The sequence below is a fragment of the Amblyomma americanum genome, chromosome 1 (genome assembly GCF_052857255.1).
Source record: "Amblyomma americanum isolate KBUSLIRL-KWMA chromosome 1, ASM5285725v1, whole genome shotgun sequence".
NCBI lineage: Eukaryota > Metazoa > Arthropoda > Arachnida > Ixodida > Ixodidae > Amblyomma > Amblyomma americanum.
Genome location: NC_135497.1, coordinates 135,359,852 through 135,372,202, shown reverse-complemented (window position 1 = coordinate 135,372,202; position 12,351 = coordinate 135,359,852). Strand labels below are relative to the sequence as shown.

General features: G+C 48.7%; 1 protein-coding gene across 4 annotated transcripts in view; it reads right to left on the bottom strand.

The window, feature by feature from the left end:
- Positions 1–12,351, bottom strand: part of LOC144113715 (thiamine-triphosphatase-like) — a 470,258-nt gene that overhangs the window by 386,002 nt on the left and 71,905 nt on the right. The window contains exon 1 of one of the 4 annotated variants that reach the window (XM_077646988.1): positions 4,048–4,168. The exons of the other annotated variants lie outside the window; for them this stretch is intronic. The gene's annotated coding sequence lies outside the window, so the exon portion shown is untranslated. Of the gene's footprint in view, positions 1–4,047; positions 4,169–12,351 lie in introns of those variants that run through there. 4 annotated transcript variants of the gene reach the window in all.

Below are 12,351 nucleotides of genomic sequence, written 5' to 3'. Positions count from 1 at the left end.
CCGGGAGCGCGGAAAATGCGCACACACAGACGAACACACATCTTGTGTCCTTAATAGCCAACACACATGTGCTACAGTGCTGGTTTTAGTGCACGAAAGTTAGGTTGCACGGAATGAAAAACTGTGCACTGTGTTTTGAGGCGAACGCAAGCCGGAAGGCAAGCCGCTGTTGTCTTGTATCATCTGTACGTAATAAACAGCGTTTATTCCGACACGAACGTGGTCTAAGAGGAGACGAAGGGCGCCAGTTTTCCGCGCTACACAAGTAACTAGCCGGTTAGCAGCCGAGAATTGAACGACCGTCACCGCCATATACGACGGCATTGCTAGGCCTATTCCCTTTTGCACAATGACCGACAGCCAAAAGCTGCCTGCACCGTCCTTCTGCCTCCAGGCTTTTGAACCTTTCATATTCGTGCCGGAGTAACGGACACCGGGGGCGATTCCGCGCAGCATAAGACCTACACTGCAAGTCTCAAGCCGTGCAGCTAAACACCTTCATTTACCTCCAGGGTTTCAAAGCCAGAGATTTTCCGCACTTCCCCTATTCCTGTCAACAAGACCGAACCGTGCGCGGATTCCATCGCGGCCTTTGAAAAGTCCTTCATTACAAAAAAAAAAAAAACATGCACGCGCGACACTGCCCAACAGCCTCTCACAACGCGAGGAAGAGCAAGTCATGCATTTCATCACTGCGCTGCTCGCGCAACAAAAACGAACCGTGCTACACTGCAGCCTTGAATTCGGCAGTCTCAAAGACCGCATCGTCGTCAGCGTAAGGGACAAAAGAATTTCCATTAAGCTGCAGATGGCAAGAGACTTGAACAACCATTCCTGGTGAAGGAAATGATCGGGAACTGCATGTAGGTCGACAGAAAGAGGCTCTACAGCGAGGCGCCAGCGAACCACGGGCTGTGACGGCACAAGCTACGTGTGTCACCACACGGTGGACAAAAGGTTGCATTCTATGACTGCATGAAACCAGGTGGTCGATCAGCTTCAAGCAACGCATTCATGCTACTGGTGTGCCACCGGTGCGAAACACCCAAGGCGACAGTGTGCTCCATCTAAATGTCGATGTAGCAACTATGACTTGAAGGATCATTTCTCATCCGTCTGGAAAGCCAACAAACATTGACAAGTCATCTAGCAGCGTGGGAATGCGCGAGGTGATCACGAACCCTGGTTCTGTTAAAACTGTGCGCCTAGAAAGCAGTCGCAGAAAGTCTCAGTTCATGTCATCGGTCAGGACGCAGAGTTTCGTTTGGCACAGGGGCGCACGTTAAAGCGGTGCCAAGAATCCCCCTGACAAGACTACGAAATAGGCCACTCTTCTCCAGTCCAGCATGGCCATCCTTGGTCAAATAAAGCAATCGTTAAATATACTAGGAGTCGTGTAAGCTACACTGTCATTTCGGGGAACTAACACCATGCCAAACCTTTATGTTACAAGAGACCTGAAGGATCCACCCCTTGCGTTAGACCTAATCGGAAGCTTTTATATACTGCAATGGGTAAATAGGGCATGCGCAGTGCAACATGTAGACCTAATCCGCTAGTATCCGCACCTCTTTCAAGGCTTGACAGAGACACTTTGTTGTGTTTGGAAAATTGAGCTCAAGCTAAGGGCCGAGCCTTTGCCGTATCTGCGATGTATCCCGCTGCCTTCGTTGAGCGAGCGCCAGTTAGCAGATTTATTCACTCCGATGATATCCTCATTAATTTCCGCTCGTATTTCTTGAAACCCATCGCATTTTCCCTTCGTACTTGCATTTGTTGAAACCATCGGAATCGACGGGTTTCAACAAATACGAAGGGAAAGTAATGAGGATATCATCGGAGTGAGTAAACCTGCAAAATGGCGTTCGGCAATTGCTGTAGCACCGAAGATTAACGGCGATGTCCATATCTGAGTGGAATTCACAGTGCTGAATAAGAGTGCACAGCGGTAGTACCACGCGATTCCGAGCGTGGAGCCGGCCTTGGCAAGGCTGCGACAAGCTAAGTGCTTTTTTCTCGTTTGGATGCATGCACACGGTTTTACCAGGTGGACCTGCATCGCCAGTCTGTGCTTCTCACTGCATGCACCTCTACGTTCGACCTCTCTGCGCTTGTAAGAACTTGATGGCCCTAGGTTCGAACCCCGGACAAGGACAAATTTTTCTTTAACTACGAAGTTTCTGTGGAAGCTGTATAGTTTTCATTTGTAGACGTATGGCTCCGCTTGGGTGGATGCGAATGAGTAATTTCTCACTTATTATGGACACATACTGCTCGAAAATAAGTGTCTAAAGAGAATCCTTTTCGAATCAAAGTCGATCTTCTGGAGGCATGGTATTCCCGAGAAAATGGGCACAGATAACACCCCAAAGTTTCCCACAGATTTCCGAAGAAACTCCAGAGAATGGGGTTTCAGACACATCATCTCGAGCTCCAAGTACCCGTAGAGTAACCGGTGTGCCAAGGGATAAGTCAACATTGCGAAGACAAAGGTGACCTAACCGCACGTTCCTTTCAGAGCGCTGTTAGCTTACCGAGCTGCACCTTTGAACACACACGTCTTCAGTCTGGCAAAGCAGTTCGGACGGAGCCTGCAGAAGCGCCCTACCTGTCGGCAGTGAGCTGCTGACGCCGTAAGTGCCTTATCCGGATAGACTCAAGGCTTACGAGCCCTACTTTCTACAACACCAAATGGTGGTCTGCAATCAACGCCACGCCGCAAGATGTCGTCCCGGAATTCAGACACATCAAAGCTAGTAGTCCAAAGGTCTCTATAGTAGCGGCACGGGGCTAAGCAAAGCAGGCACACCTCGTTCCTACTCAATTCAATTCGCACGAACCGGGAAACAGTTGGACAAAATACAGTTTCTTGCCACTGGACTCCTTGTTCAGGTGGCACAGGAGACTTCATGTCTCTTGACAGCTCTCCTTCTCCTCCTGTGCCCTCTGTCACACTAAACTCACAGTCAACTGAAAAATTCGCACGTTCAACACCCCCACAGCACTCCATGCCAGCACAAACGTCGCGATCAGAAGGGCCTTTGAACCCGTAAAAACATTGTACCGAGACTAAAGGACGGAGCTGAGTAAAGTGTTAAAGAACTGACGGACCGGTTGCGCCACCAAAACGCAACGGTTAGGTTGCGCGGGATGAAGCAGCCTACACAAAAAGCCTGTACGGGTCGTCGATTATCTATATCTATTTAAACGAATAAGTGGAGTTCATTCCACCACGTAAAAACGCCTACTCGAAATATTATGGCTCATTGGGTTACAGTCGCTATGCGCTAATTCAGCATATTCGCTGGAAGTTTCGCTATCTGGATCAGCAGTGCCAATGGACACCACTGAATCGCAAGCCGTGGGGGCTGCGACAGGTTGTTGTCAGTATGGATATTTCTGGGTAGCTTGTAAACTCCTGTGCCCGCACAAGGTAGACTCATCATGCAGCAGCCTGTAGGGTTTTAAATTCTTCTCCAGATAGAAACTTTTTTTCATAAATCGAAACAGCGCCCGTCCTGTCAAGTTCTTTTTGTGCCCTCGTCTTAAAATGAAGAGCAGGATTACTTTTTCGAGAAAAAAATAATGAACTCCTTCTTTCGCTTTCACGTGCGAGTTCCTGCTGTGTCCCCGTGTAAAATCATGGCGCGTGCAATGAATAGAGGTTTAACATTCGAACCACAATGTCACCCGCTGTGCGCCGTCTGTTGTTACGCTCTTTAACCATCGTTTTCTCAACAATGAAATCATGGCAATGTTTTCGTGACGCAAGGACACGCTGCAGGACAGCTCTGGCAAGTACAACTTTCCAGCACTCTGCAGCATTCGAGTACTCTCAATGTCTCCGTAAACCAAGGTCACGCAAACGAGCACAGCTTGTGTCTATTCAAAGGCGACCGCGCGGAGCTAATTAATCTTCGCTGCACACATGAACGCGTGAGTTCGTTTCGCAAAAGCCCTGTCGCAAGTGCTTCCCTGCTTTTCACACCGCGAGCAATGTGCCGGAGGCATATTTACAAAGACCGAAAAAGTCGAGCCTCGGCTTACATCTCGGAGCCCTCCTGGAAGCGTCCTGTGAATTGTTGTCTGAAAAAGGAATGTTTCGCAACGTAACTGCACGCTCCTCTCTCACGAGGTGGACCCGCCGACCTCTTGTAGGCGTCGTGGTTGTACAGCTGCGGCGCGCACGATAACGAAGAAAATTCAACAGCAGCCGAAGCTGTTGCGACAGCGCTGCCTCCGCGTGGGAGAGGTTATCTACCAGCAAGAATGGCGCGCATATACGGTCGCGCTTGCTTGAGCGGTATATGGCTCTCGCAGATGTTTCCCCGATAAGGATGAGGGCCGACCGACGCTGAAGCGGCACAGAGAACCACGCGGGGACAGCAAAACTCCCCGGCGTTAAGTTTCTTTCTCGTCGTGTCTCAGTTTTCGGGCGGCTTTGTGCGTCCTCATTCTGACCATGTGCGGGTGCAGTGCGACGGCTTAATTAAAGGCAATCTCGTTCTCTAAAAGATTATTTCCCTTCGCGATTTGTTGCGCGTTTCATACATTTACATGCATGACTGACCGCGATTCGGGCACGCGCAGGTGCGCGGTAAAGGCAGGCCACGTTACCTTATCAGCCTAATTAAAGCTCTGCTATTTTCTGGCTACGTTCACATGCGTGCTGAGTGCGGTGCTCTGAAAGTAACACAATGGAGCCGTGCCACACCAGTTTTTTCTCGCTTCATTCAACGTGTATCCCCGACGTGAACAACAGATAATTGTGCTGCGGCTAGCGCTTTATTCTAGCCTTCGTTACTCCTGTTCCTCCATCCGCCTGTTTGTTTGTTTTTTTCAGGAATAGAAAAACGAGCGAAGGCAGCATAGAAGGTTCTACTAAAGTGCAATCGTGAGTCTGGCTTAAAATTGACTGCAGCACGAAACCATCAAGAAACTACGGAGGCAAAATTACGACATACGCAGCTCAGGCTTCCAGCTTTCAAACAAAACCAAACCAGGCGCGGCTTATACGAGCGCACTGCGTGATTGAATTAGCGCGTACATACAAACTCATTGCGCCCATGGCGCTGAAATGATTCCTCGAGGACAGCGGCATCCTTTGGAATTACTAGACGTTACTTGATTCCAATTAATGTTACAGATACTACCTATCTGCATTGATGTCTCCTGAGTGTCTCCAATGTCATTACTGGTCAATTCCATGTGCTGAGTTTATTCATTAAGTACATGATTTCGATGGTAGCCGAACAACTCTTTCTGAGGTTCACATTCATGAGTCGGCGTTGAAGCCATTCTTGCCATTGTGAACAAGCCATTGTGAACAAGGCCCCCGTAAGCCGGTTCCGAAACGTCATCATTTTTAACGATTGGTCGGCGCTTGAAGATTTTCCGCCAAGCCATTCTTGCGTCCGTAAGTCCTTGCTTATTTTTCTGTTTCTCTGGCCTTGCTTATTTCAACACTCTTAGGTGCTTACTTATTGTCATTGTTGTTAAGTTCCCCCATTGTGTAAGGTATTGTATTTGCATTTGCAGTGATTATGCTCACTCATGAATGTTATTTCTCCTGACGCTTGTACTATTTTTTTCCATGTGCACTGTGCATGTTGTAGTTGTGTTTTATCAAGCTGTGCATCGTCATTGCAAGTGATTTCTTTAAATTTGTGAAAAGGAGTAGTTATAGACGCTACAAAGCACCAACTTCTCCTTAACTGATCATGTTAATAAAAAAAGTGACAGGCCTTTATGAGCCACAAAGAAAAAGTTAGGGGCGATCAACTGCATTGATGAGGACAGGGTTGCCGTCGGTGGCTACTTTGCGCCAAATTCGCTACTTCACGGCCTCGCCTGGCGATGAAAATTTGAGGTTAGCTCCTTGGCTACTTTCTGGCCACTGCGTACTTTTATTTTGGCGCATTTACTAGCCATTTGTTTCTAGCACTTACATATACACTAGCAAGCAAGCATTAAGTCAACCCGTTATTTCCGAGTTTTGCTGTCATGGTGGCCGATGAGTGCGCGCGTCCTCTCCGCCGGCAGGGATGGTGCGCATCGAGGCACCCGAACCCATGAGCAAAGGTGCATCCAGGTGGACGGCGTAACGCTACGTGACGCTAGAACATGAGATGCACAACACCGGCGAGGAAACACTTATGTCGCCGAAGGTGACAAAGCTTCTGTTTTATGCCTTCCTTGTGCCTAGATCACTTTGGTGGATGTTAATAAAGCCGTTGACTGTGCTTGGGTGGATGCTAATGAGTAATTACTACTTTTATTGCTCATCTACTCCACCTTGGGGGATTCCCATCAATACTGGACCAATACCGTTCCCATTTCGAGTTGATCAATTCGCTCTCGCCTAGCTCCCATCTGCTAGCCGTCCTGGTTAGCGCTGTTAGTAGAGCGACTGCTCGGGACAGGCGGTGGTCCCAGGCTCGAACCCCGGACCGGAGAGAATTTTTCTTCAACTGCGAAGTTTCTGTGCAAGCTCTATTGCTTTCCTTTTCAAGCCGTATGGCAGCGCTTCGGTGGGCGCTAATTAGTAATTACAGCCTTATTTTAACCTACTCCACTTTGGGGGATTCCTCTAAGCATTGGATCAAGAACACTCTCTAATGTAGATAAACTATGTTCATGCACACTCAACTTTTATTAATTTATTTATTTATTTGCAACGTACCTGTTGCTTGAAGACAAAACAAAGGGGCCAAAATTTTTTACACTTTATTCTGTTTCTTGTGTTGATTCAAAATGCTATTTTATTGTTCGTTATTAATATTTGTATTCACTATATCGCTTCTGTTCTATTCGGCTACAAATTTGGTGCTAAGGTCAAATGGCATGGCTACTTTTGGCTACATTTAGCTTGAATGCTGTCTCCTTTAATATCTTCCCAACGGCAACCCTGAATGCGGAGGAAATTCTTCTTCTTCTTCTTCTCCTCAAGTAATATGGAAATGCTATAGCATGCTTCTTTCTCTCGCCAATTTATTCATCTTCTGCTTCTTCTGATTCTTCTTATTCTGGTCATTGCCTTTCACTGCCCAATCTACACCGATTCTGAGGTGGCTGTTTCAAACGCAGCCACTGGTGAGGCTTGTGGGACCGAGGTTGCTCTTCCCGAGCAATGCGAAAAGGGGTAGCTCCTGGACGCCTCAGTTTTGCACAGAGTGCTTCGGCGAAGCTGTATATTTTGCACGGAGGCGGCCTGCTGTTGCCCGAGTGATTTTCTTCTGAGCGAATTTCGTTTTTGCTGAGTCATTCTTTTCCCGGCGTCTTTATTCTCTCCCCTGCAAGTGGAGGGGTAAGGGAAACGGTTGACAGGTGCAGGCTTCGCACATACACCGCCAGACAGTCATCACCTCCATGGCCCTCCTAATGCTTCCGCATTAAAAATAAAGAACAAAAAACGCAATAGAATGATGCTCTTGAAGGTGCGTGATAAAACATGCCAGTGCAATGCGAACCGCAGATAGCATTACTAAAGTGTCAACAACCTAAGCGCATGATGACGATGGTCAACAGCAGACAAAGCATCAAGGACAAAGGCAGCAAGAAACGTAGAAAAAATACAAAGGCTGAGCCATTAAACAGTAGATAAACATTGGAAGCCAACCCTGAACCCGGTGCGATCAAAAAAGCTTCAAGGCACTGAACTAGGCTGCAAACGGTGACGGTGGGAGTTAAACACTTTTTCTGTTTGATCATGCGACCGCTAGTCGGCAGAACTGTGCCACAAAGCGTTGGTGCGGTGCAGCAGTTGCCAGCAAATATTGCGCAAGACTAGTCCCGCCTGTAGCTTAAAACAGCATCGACCTCACCGCATATTCAGGGAGATATAACGCGAAAAGATTAAAGATGTAATGATTAAAAATTTAATATACGTAATTAACAATATAGTGGGTTGGTTGCGAAAAACAGTATAAAACACATAAAGCAATTCAGAGGAAGTCAGGTAAAAATTCCGGTTCGCTGCGTAAAGAACAAATAGGGCAAGCATACCGATGTAGTATTTGTGCCTTTCCCAGATCTCGGTGCTTTTGCGCAGTCACAAACTTTTCAGTACTAGCTGGCATAAAATAAACTCTTGCTTCATGGCTTCACACGTGATGTCTTTAATGTTGTCTCTGCCAGCACCAAGGTTTTCGTTAATAATGCATATCCTGACCTGAAAAATCATGCAGCATGGAGAGGCTAATCTGACGCCACCATGCTTCCAGCCGACCCCTAAGGAAATTTGTCGAAATTGTGCGTTTCGCACATGACAGCGAACAGTACCTTTACGCCTTTTCACAAAATTGACTCGGAAAATTTGGCAAGCCTGGTCAGTACCCTCGCAGTGCTGATGCAATTTTAGACGCCCTCCCATTTTTTTTTTTCCAGTGCGCTTGGCTCCATGAAGGAATGAGCTATCAGTGCCTATATGCTAGGATATGAATATTTGGTCTCTAGCGGTTAAACGACGTTTCCTTTAAAGTAAACCTGCTGAATGCCTCCTTTTCACCAACCAGTAAGACGACCATGTTGATCAATGAATAATATATCTGAACGGAAATTAGTAGAACTGTTCGGGCCATCCAAAGCTAGCCAGTCGCTGAAACGTTTGACGTCACCACCTGTCACTTACGCCCCGTCAGCTTTGCAAAGAGGCGCGAGCAACTTCGTGATCGTCGCGTTCACATGTGGCGTCCGTCTGTTGTTTGTGACTTTTGATCCAGGAATAGAGGGGAGGAGGCTAAATTTTCCACTCTGTCGAAAAATGAAAACCCTAATTGCTTCAGGCCACTCTGTTCACTGAAACAGGCGCCGCCTGACAGCGTGAACCGGCCACTAAATATAAGCGCTGGGCACCGTTTGCTTGGTAATGACACAAGGCAAATTCTTTTTTTTTATTGCACTCTTGTGCAGAGAGAGAAATAACATTTATTAGCACCCGTCAAAAGGATGATGGGTATCCGAGGCGCCGCTCGGTCCCAGCCATGTCCTCCCCCTCAGCCGTCGACCGGGATCTCTTGGATCTCAGCAGCGGCAAGGGCGAGACGGATGACTTCACGTTGTTTAGTTTCGTCCTCGTTGTGAAGCAGTGCCTCCCAGGACTCATCTGTTCGGTCAAGTTGTCCAAAGCTCGGACATGTCCATACCATATGGATCATGTCCGCTATGCCGTCGCAACGTTTGCACCTGGGGCTGAAAATCTCAGGGTGCCACTTGCTATAAAGCTGAGGCACTCTTGTGCAAAAAATAATCCTGCAAAACATTTGCAGAGCTAGGCTTAGTGCATGAATCAGTGAAAGCTGTTATAGCTCTGTTTTAGCGATATATGCCTGCATTGCTGCCGTGATGCCACCCTCAGGTTGCGCTTACCCCCGCCCTCGTCATAACCTCTTCCTTCCGCGGTAGCTCACCCTCCGGGTTCTTCCCGGGGTAGCCACCATGAGGAGTAGCCGGCGCCGCTGTCGGGCACCAACGCTTCTTTTAACCTCCATATAAATAAAAAAAACATGAGGAAAAGCATATATGATGACCGCGTAAAAGGCGTGTCTCTGCCACAACCTGACAAGCTGGGGTGACAACCTCAGTTACCGGAGCAGCACACTGCAAAACTTCAAGCGCGTTTAATTGCCGTCATGGCCTGGAGTTTCGCTCTCATTAGCCCTGGTTACGCAACTATATGGATGTAGTACGAACAGAAATTTTGGCTTGTACTCGGGCGTGCGTGTCGCCGTCGCGCGCAGTATTAACGAAAGGAACTCTTAACAGTGACGTTTCAACGCGTTCTTGCGGAGTGTGGTCGAGGTGCTCTTGATGACTGTGCAATAGCAGATTCGCGTTTATTGGCTCAGCGAATGCAAGGAATCGGGACTTTTGTCGGGGCTACATGGGGCATTGCTAACTGGCGGAAAACACAGCACGAAAAAACGTGGTCAAGAGGGAACACACGAGACAGCGCCCGTCATGTCTTGTGCGTTCCCTCTTGTCCACGTTCTTTCGTGCTGTTTTCTGTCATTTAGCGAATACAAGTTCCACAATTTATGACTGAGTAACTTTGTTATACAAAATGCTTCAGCCGAAACTCTGCTGCTTTTTATGAATGGCCGTGAAGTATTAGATGAAGCTTATATGCTTTCGAAGTACTTAGCTTTGTCATAAAACACATTTACAAAACGAACACAAATTTCAAATCTGTGCATATTCGGGCACGTAAAATCACATTGTGCGCTCTATACAACCCACAGCTAAGATAGGCGGGTTCATATGCAAAGCTTTGCGGGCCGGAACGAGTGTTTGTCAATTTATTCACTCTTACCATGGGTCTGTCCTTCTTCAACGCACCTTGCATTTAATTTTTCTCTGGACTGGCTTTGACGACTTGCACATGTATGCAGATCAAATACGCATTACAAGGCAATCTCTGCTCTCAGGCAGCCCCTCGGGCTCCCAAAGCTGAACCTGTCTTCCCATTGGGGGCTGGACGCAGCCAGTTTGGAAAATAACAAAAAGTAAAGAAAAGGGATATTTCAGACATCCAAGTTACAGAATGAGATCCTGAAGTTTATGAGTGCAGCAAGAAGCAGACGATCGTATCAACAAGCCAGCGTTCCGGGCGGCAGCGTGAATGGTCAGTGTTTCTGCCGTTCGATCGCCTAACGTCAAGGCTCGCTTGAGCACACGCTGCCCGGCCAGCGCGCACACTTGTGGCCACGGCGCTGCTGGGCGGCTGGCGTCGAGCGGCGCACGTGCTCGCTGGCGAGGCCGCGGCGGCAAGCGCAGTCTCTTTTTTCGAAAACAACGGCGAGGCGGACGACGCGGGACGTGTCGTTGGCGTAATTAATCGGGTCACGCGAGGGGTCGCCGCGCGCCAGCAGCCGCAGCCGCGGGGTTCGGCGGCGCAGCTGCGGACGCAAGTGCGCGGCCGGAGGAGCGCTCCTCCTCGCGCCACCCCCTCGCCCTCCTTCCGTCCAGTCCTCTGTAGCTCTTTTTGTCGGGGAGAAATCGGATGGCAGCAAGATGGATGGCGGCGGTGATACAATGGACAAACGGCGATCACCGGCTTCGAGAGACGCGGGCGTACATGTGCGCGGCGGATAAAAAGTGCGCACCGCTGGTAAACAAACAGCTCGCGCTTTCTTTTTACCCTTCCCGCGCTGACGGATGAAAAAAGCAAAGAAGGTCGTTTCCCTCGATATGAGCGGCGAGACGATGATTCCTTATTTTTCGTTTCGCGCCCGTTTCCCTCTTTCCTGTGTCGGCGCGCCGCGGGGCTGTGGCGGACGCGCGACAACGCGCGGCAGGCTGCGCAATTAGCGCACAGCGCGATCGCTCGTGGCGGCCTAAACACGGCTGCGGCTTCATTGCTCTTCGCCATTCGCGGAGCCCCGCCGTGGCGCCGTGCTACCCGGAGGGAACGAAAGAAGAGGCCCAATGTTCCGCGCATTGTGTTGAGAGCATTGTTTCGCTCCTCGGCGCTTCCGCGGTGCACCGATTGAGATCGACGCCAGGTGAAAAAGGGCGTTTACCCCTGACCCGCCGGAGGACGTCTTTAGGCAGTGGCAGGCGCAGATGGCCGGATTCAGCGCCCTTTCCTCTACAGACTGCCTGACGGGGCGATTGAGATGTTTAAAGCAAACCGGGCGGGAGTTCAATTAAGAGGGCGCCCTCTGGAAGCCCTGGGCTAATATGAAAGCGGGCAACGAGCAAGTTCTGTGAGCACGCGTGAGATGAGTTAAAGATCGATGACAAACTTCGCTTTAAGGCTGTTCGGAAAAAATTGCGCGATATCTCAATGCATAGCTCGAAGCAGTGTTAATGTCTAACACCCGGAGAAATTAAACTCCGCCTCCTCAATGCCATGTCAAACTTGGCGTTGGGTCTGTCCTGGACGGCTCAAAAAGTTTTTCTATGCCCTTCACTTCAGCGAATAAGTGACCAATGGAATATTGGTGAAGACTTACAACAATGTGTGCATTCGGCTGTACACCAAAGTGATTTTGAGTTAGAGTTGAGGACGATTAGGGGCGGCGGTGAAATTAAAAAAGTACGCGGTGCTAATGTCGCCTTCAACAAGTGATTTTCTTTTTGTTTATTGTTGTTATTGTGTTGCTGCTCATGTGAACCTTAAAAAGCCAGGCATGAACGGCACCTGGATGCACGCTCTCTCCACTTCAGCTAAGGAGCAATGCGGTAATACTTGGCATGTTCGTATACAACGCAGTACATTGCCTCGAAAAAGGTTGAGTAAAAGAAAAAAACATCCCCATAATCCATGATTGATTGATTGATTGATTGATTGAGTGAGTGAGTGAGTGAGTGAATGAATGTCTGGTCGATCGATCGATCGGTCGGTCGGCT